Raw genomic sequence first — 8,409 nt, 5'->3', positions numbered from 1 at the left:
TCGGTGCAAAGTTGGGACGAATGAATGTGTATATACGTCTGCAATAACTTCACCGCAACACATTTGTTACCCTGAACATGCTGCCCCGCCCGCATTACTATAATCTCAGGTGCTCTCGAACTCTCTATTTGCCGGTATTTTTATTTTAACGTGCTGAATGGTCCTACCGCAATACATATATATAGTGAGGTGAAGCTGATTAATGTTGCCAAGTGCTTTGACAGTGTCAAATCTAAGAGTTATAGAATGACATGGCCAATACAACAGCTCACACCTTCAATTTAACAATTCTATTAGGACTGTCAAACTAATCTTACAGCACAGAAAATCAACGTAAACACCTCAAGAGTTGATTAGCAAGTAATACTGGAAAGTTCAAGTCTAGTGACCAAGGGTGTGGTAAGTGCTTTAAACATTCAACCAACACACCTTAAGTGCTTAAAAATTTCTAGCATATTGATGCAGGCTGATCAGACTTACTTTGATATTGGTTGTTTTACAATGAAAATAATAGTACTGCATAAGAGGACGCAAGCGACTCGTGTGCTGCTTGGTTATGCAAACCACATGGGTGCCAGAAATACCCAAACATGGTGCTTGTTTACACACGCTGCTTGCGTCCACTAATCTAAAGCTCTCTAATGTCAGCAGTATAAAGAGAGGCTGTAAAAATATGGCTTTGAATTTCACAACTCCAATTTTGTTTCTTCTGTACTTGTACAACCTATGGTTTCGTGACAGCATCTGCCTAGCTCATTGCCACATTTTGCGACAAAAGCAGTGATGATTCAGTCAGAGTTGCCTGTCCTAATATTACTCCAATAATTCTTTAAACAGTTCTTTTTTTAAGCACGAAGCATGTCATGCCCAACTAGAAAATTAACCATGCAATAATCTACTAGAAGTGGCTAAAAAATCAGCAGTCTTCTGAAGTCAGCTTGATTTGCAGCTGCTAAAATTGGCTATTATTGAATTAGGGCAAGGAAGAAACCGCTTGAATAAACATATGTCTCATCAGAAAGTTGCGGTCGTGTGCTGCAGGCTAAAAGCCGTTTTGGCATTGGTCTACCTCTGTCCCAAAACCAGGCACCACAGCCAAGGCGACTTCACTTGGCTTTGACAGCTTCAAATTCGCTTTCACAAGCACGTAATACTCAGTCGAGGTGTGCTCAATGCACATCACCCACACTGGGGATGCAAAGACATACGGCCAAGAGGATGCCACCTTGACGAAGCAGACACCACAGACCTCGAATTAACAAATGACACCAACTATCCCACCTGGTATACCCTCCATTCAAACCAGAAGGGCAGTACACTTACCTAGCATGGGCAACTAGGGCCTTCATCCAGAGTGTCAATGCGACTCTGCCCCAAGAGGAAGCGACCATTATGTGATATAATACTTGATGTAGGGGTGAAAATGTGCTACATATAAAAATTGGGGTTTCAGGCTGGGACCATTTCCGTGAGGCACTTGAGTGTGCAGAATGTGAAGGTGTTGAAGAATCGCTAGCAACACACATCCTTTAGACACTGCAAAGAGCGGCATGCTAACTAGAGCTTACTGGGCGCATCATTTAAACATATAGGCCTCAGTAAGCTGTAACACATTCTTGGCTATAACAGGATGCACCAAATACTGTAATACTATTGAAAACATGCTGCTCGATTTTCAGTGCACATCTGAGAAACTTGAGGAACAAGCGGCAGATGTTTTCCCCGACCATCTTACAGTGACTGACCGTCACCTGAGTTGTACCCACCTTAATGACCACTTGCCAAGGAAGGAATGGAAAGCCTCTGTATACGATGACAGAACCTGTTGTTGCTCTCGAGCATGTCAACACTTAAAGTGCACATGGCAAAGATGGAGTCATTTTTCAGATGTTGAGGAATCTTGCCGAAACAAGGAAGCAAGCACTATTGCTTGTAATCAATGAAATGTGGAATATTGGAATTCCCCACAGAGTGGAAGCACTTGGTCATGATGCCACTACCGAAACCAGGCAAGAAACCTGACACCATAGACAACCTTTGATCAGTCTCACTCACATTGACAGTGTGCATATTGACTGAAGGAATGTGCCTCGCGAGGCTGAACCAGCATCTGGGAAAGACAATAGCCTCTTTCTGCATCAAACCATCGTCAATACCAGCCGCTTTGGAGGAAAGATGTATGGGTTCTTAGTCACAGTCCAACCAAGAAGGATGTTGAGCACAGTCTGCAATGAGGAGGTACTGGTGGCCTTTCGTGAAGCCTGCTCAGTCATTAGTGGTGTGAAAGCCTCTAATGCAACCATATGTTTGAATATGAAGTTATAGTAAACAGCCAAAGACTTTTACCAACTGCACAGGTGGAAATGCAGGTAAAACCAGGACCAGCACACTTGGTTGCAGGAGTGATTCGCTGATGAGGTAAGAAGGTGACTTAACAGTTGGTGATAAGGTACACCGAATGCAGGTATGCGCAGTATGTATACATACTGTTAGGCTGAAACAGATTAATTTTCTCCAAAGCAATATCAAAAGCTCAATTTTGTTTAGGATGCCACTCATGTGCTTTAGGTAAGTGTGGACATCATCATCATCAGTCTGGTTACACCCACTGCAGCGCAAAGGCCTCTCCCATACTTCTCCAACTACCCCGGTCATGTACTAATTGTGGCCATGTTGTCCCTGCAAATTTCTTAACCTCATCCGCCCACCCAACTTTCTGCCGCCCTCTGCTACGCTTCCCTTCCTAGCAGTGTGGACAGGGTTATATACAGCGGCATAGGCAAATGATACAACTGGATACAGCTGTTATGTGTAATATTTTTTTCTGGACTAAATTCTTGCTCCTTGAACTCATTCGAGATCATTAACTGTAGCACCAAAGTAGTGGAACACTACCGAACAAAGGCATGTAGCGTGCACATCTCAATTCTTCTTATGCCAGTCTTCTATTTTACACCAATAGCTGCTATGGGCCAACTCCCCTGGTTCTGATGTCTACTGGTGTTGTCACTCTAATTCCCAAATTTATTGCTAGAATATTGCAGATAAAGTTCTCATTGTGATGTGTGGATTCAAACATATGATCAAAAGATTGGCAGTCCACAATTCTACATTTCAGCCACTCTGCTGAAGGTACAGTCGTGGCGAATACCGATCCTGGAGAGTGCGATCTAGCCAACAGGTGCCATGATTGGCTAACACCTGTTCAATGTCTGCGTGCTGTATATAGAGCTGGCGTCCACGTCTTCAAATTCTTACTTATCACTTTCCCCACTTGTGAAGGCAGTACTATGTTAATTTTTCTTTGTGAAGGCAGTACTATGTTAATTTTTTTTCTTACATGTAATGACAGTGATTGCGTGCATCTGCTTTATTAATCTTCTAGTGCTTGGCTTCTCAGATTTACTGGATGGGGCTGGTTGATGGGGCAGAGCGCAAGACCTAGCAATGGGTAGCTCAAATATAGATTTGAGAAAACCAAATTAATTCAGCAGTAAGAAGCTAAAGGGTTGTTTTTCTGGAGACCAGAGACCAAGTCTGGATGTGAAAGAGGAGGAAGAAAACTAGTCTTTCCACTTCAACACTGGGAGGCACAACTCCCACTTATTTTACTTCTTTAAAGGAGATTACTGACTTGCACTGGCAAGTGTTCACTTCAACAAACACCGAATGAAGCAAGCTTCCTGTGCATATTTCACCATTTATTGCATCACTTTCACAGTATGAGTGAAACTCCAATTTTCGTTATGCCACAACTTGCCCAATCTTGTGTTTTGCAGTAAGATTTTAGCAGTGCTATTAAGGCACTTACATATTCGTGAATAGTAATAGAGAAAAAAAGTAAGAAAACAGTGGCTCTTTGTGCATCGACTATGCATGCACCTGGTGCTCTCATGTCCATTTTTTCCGCTATCTGCTAAACCATTCTAAACAAGAAAAGCTCATACACAATTATTGTGCAGAGTCAGACAACTAAACCAGTATCCTTGGTAAGCAAGGTTTATTTATTTGGTGATATTTCCTGTGGCCCTGCTATTGGGCTTTCTTTTCATCCTTTTCCGCTGTGCAGATTCATTAAGGAGTGACAAGACAGTTTGACAATTTTAATCATTGAAAGACTTAGCGAAACCTTTTTTGGGTTGTTTTTCCTTGCTTTCAGACTCTGCATATTGCCTTTTAAGGCATGTTTTAAGTGTTTCTTTTTTTTATGGAGAGGGCATGTTAACATCTTTTACACCATGTCAATTATGTGGTGCCATAGTGTGTTCTTGGATGGAGTCTTGCCCTTTCATTCAGTACAATATAATGTCGTTTTTTGTGTCGTAGGCCGTTTTACATTTGAGTATGAGTGTAGCATTTCGCTAAGTTTTGCCTCTGTCACCCAAGCTTGCTACCCACTGCTGTTGACATGTGACACACATGTGACTTGTTCAATAAAAGGAAGTCTGTCACTTATCCTGTGCACTGGTTGTCTTTTTGAATTACAATTTGTTGCCTATATTAGTTCTTTTGTTGTATCTCAGATTAGGAATGGCTATCACAGTTGACATCATTTAATCATATTGCACACAATGTGGATGATACGTACTTGCAATATATGGCCACCATAAATAGAAGTTAATTCAAGAATAGTGCCTTTGCATGGTGGGGCAGCCATGAATTGTAGCTATAAGTTACCAGCACTGCAAGTAGCACTGTTTGTGCAGAATATAGTTCAACTCTACTACTTTCAAATATCATTGTTTTTATCTGCATTTGTATAGCTCCAGTTCCTGTGAACAACACGCATCTGGCGGAAGAGTGGCTTGCACCTGCAGTGGGGCCCAATGAATAGCCAAATTTCTGCCCGTTTTCATGTTATTAGCATATTAGTTGAGGCAGTCATTCTTATAGTAAACTGTTTGCGTGTAGAAGCCACTGCGGGTGTCAGGATCTTGTACACATCTTCAGCTTTGCAGGGGACACAGCATCTGGCACATAGTTTGTCACAGGCCATGTTTTTGGGGCAAGTTGGGTTTACTCACTTGCAAAGAGAGAACCAAGCTTGTTGGATATGAATTAAACCGCCTGTACACTCGGTGGCCTTCTTCATTTTGTGTGACATATATGGTTATAGCTACCCTTGCTTTATGCACTTCTTGTCCGGCAGCAGTTTTGCTTTTGAAACACTCAGGATAGCTTTCAGCAAGCTGGACAGGAATAGCACTGAAAAACCAGCAGATGTTAATTGTTGCACTTGTCATGCGAAGCTTCCTACAGTATGATGAGGACGGAAATTAATGAAGGTGTTCCTCAAGGCCTTCTAGCTTGTCATGAGTTTGGAGCAACGTGATGTATAGCACTTTTCTGATCGCATACTATAGGTTCAGCAGGTGTGGCCATGGTTGAAGTGCAGTGCAAGGTCAAGAAAACAGATATCTATGAGCAGCACACTGGTAAAGGAGACGCTGGGAAAACTAGTGGGAAGCCTGTTGAACATCTAATTGACCAAGTTACTGGCTTCATCAGGCAAACTGTGATAAAGAGAAGGAAGTCATCAACACATCAGAAGGTTTTTGCGTATAGGCACTGCTAAGGTTCTCAGGCACGTCTCTTGTAACACACCAACAAATCTTAGTGCGCAGGCTATGCATGACCAACTACATATGCCTTCTGTTTGGACAAAGAACTGCTCATTGTAACTGATGAAGATGGAGTGGACAAAAAAAACGGCAGCTCCACTAATCTGGTTTCACTGGTATCAGCAGTGCTTTGTAAGTATGCATCGCCATACTCCCCACTGCCTTCTTGGTTGACATCAGCAAGGACCGGCTTGAGGCAAGGGGTAACAGACATATTTACAAGCTAAAAATGCATGCATGCATGGAGAGCACATTGTGTCCAAAAAGTAGGCACTTCACAGGGGCACTGGAGAAGAAACAGATTATTGACAGTGGCCAAAGGCAAGCTTATCTGCTACTAAACACCCAACACTGCTGCCATGTGACACCTCTGAAACAATCCTTCTGAAAGAAGAAATCATCCTTGTGCATCCATAAAGAGGGCGGATAGGCAAAGCCCCTTCAGCAATGCTGCCAGCTTCAAAAGGCCCACGTGGCACATCCTGAATGCTTCCTTCTTAGACTTTGCTGGGTGCAAGCATTCTACTGTCCAAAAGTTGTCATTGAGAGCACTGTTGGTTTGGTGGCAATACAGTTCAGAAGCGATTGCAAGAAACCTTTCTTCCGAGTTGGTCTGGAGGCTCATGGTGCTCACAAAGCGACACCATGAGACAAGCAAGGTGACCGGATGCCTCCAAGCCCTTGTTCGTGTATCACACTGTTCTGTTAGTAACGACCATCAGATCTGAAACCAACAAGCTCAAGTTCAGCACTCGTGTGGTTACTGTGGAGGATCCATAATAAAAAGCACAAAACAGAAAACTGAAGGGAAAGGATAAGGCACCATTTAACACCTAGTATTGCTGCAGCCCACCCCCTTTTATTTTGTCTGGTCATGCTACATTTTTTTCTATATATAGGCATGAACTTATCCTGTGCACAGCTTACTGCAGAGAGCATAGGTGATGTTCCCAATCGGTGTCCGATTTTTATATACACTATATGCTGGCTCAAAGAGGCTCGAAACACTGCAATGGAAGCTTCTAATAGAAAAGGTGCCTGGAAGAAAAAAAAGCTGAGCTGCAACTATCTTGGCAACATCTTGTCCCCTTAATAAAAATTGTGCTTCCGTATGAACTTCAGCCCTCCAGTTTAGAGTAAAGTACCAGTGCACTTATGAAAAACGAATCAATTCTCAAAGAGCATGTGCAGTCCAGCCAGAAGCATAGGTATGAATCCGCATTGTGCTCCTGCATTGAAGGTGAATAATGCGTTACAAAATGACGAATGTGCCTTAGTAAGCTTCCCTGCAATATGAATTTGTAATGTACAAAGAATTGTCAATTAAGCTTACCAAGAGCACAGATGCACTTGCAAATTATATCACAATTGAAAATAATGAGCAAACCTATGTGCCCTTTCCACTATTAGTATGCTTTACTGCACGATGCTGATTTCCTCTCTGTATTGTGGTGTAGCAAGCTACGAAAGAAACGTTGCATAATTGAGCTTTTTAAGATTACCTTTTTTGCAATACACCTATGTTCTGCGGTGAAGCCTAAGCAATGTACTGCGTTGAAGCATACTAAAAGTGGAAAGGGGCCACTGTCACTGGACATAAAAAGAGTTCTTTAATTATACCCTATGATTATACACTCGCGCAACCGCCGCGTCTCAGGTCGCCTGAGTGGACATACTATGCTGGGTGATAGCGGCCCCCTCCCACTTTTAGTATCCTTTACCGCGTAACTAAAATGCACTGCGGCGAAGAAGCAGTACGTTTGTATTGAGTGAATAAACAAATGGTTTTTACAACAGTACACAAATAAACGCGCACCATGCATCAGTCTACCACATGGAAGAGCGTCGCAACAAAAGGTAGCTGATTCACGCAGGCTGTGTAGCCCACTTATCAGTCGTAAAGGCTATTCTGGGTAATTCATAATTTCACACACACAGAAATATGTTTATATGTTTACGTTCGTACTCCTTGCGTAATAAGACTTCCAGAACTTCGACAACAGGAAGTAATTTACAACACACAAACGAAAACAACAGATACATATGCCTTGTTTTCAACTCGGTCGTCATGCAAATGACATATAGCACGGAAAAACGTGAACATGCTGTGTGTTAGCATCGTAAACTTCATACTAGGCAACGAGCACACCACAATCCCGCGACAGCCGCTAATGAGACCAAAACGGGAGCACATATCTGTGAACGTGCAAATGGAGACCCTAAGCCACTCTGCTCCTCCAACACCCCCCACTGCACGGCTGAACCACTCGTTTCAAGCACAGCACACCTAACACACATTCAGCACTGAACAGTGGGCGGTCGACGCAGCCGCATTTACATGACTTGTAGCGAGCAGCACATCCCTCGATGTCCGTTAAGCAAAGTCGGACACGGCGACGCCACATCGCGGTTCGCAGAAGTTCGCTGCCGATGCGCTAGGCCACTTCGACATTTCAATTGTCAAGCAAGCACGGGTCACACAACGCAGATTCTCTACTGCCAGAGCTCACCGAGGCGAAAGCCGCACTGCCGCACCACCACTACTCGCGGCTTTCCGTCAAGTAACGCAGAACCTACAACCAAACCACAAGCAACGCACGTACAATCACATGAGCAATGTTGAACAACGCGGGGTCCAGAGAACGATCATGCCGAGGACGAACACGCCACGGCGTCGCTCGGCGCCAGCATTGCGCCTTCTCAAAAATCCCTAAACGATGCTGTCCCTAGGCACCTAGGATCAGGTCACGTGAGGGATTTTTGTACGACAAAAAGACGCACGCGCGCG

The sequence above is a fragment of the Dermacentor variabilis genome, chromosome 11, assembly GCF_050947875.1.
Source record: "Dermacentor variabilis isolate Ectoservices chromosome 11, ASM5094787v1, whole genome shotgun sequence".
Taxonomy (NCBI): Eukaryota; Metazoa; Arthropoda; class Arachnida; order Ixodida; family Ixodidae; genus Dermacentor; species Dermacentor variabilis.
Note: the sequence above shows the minus strand (reverse complement) of the source record.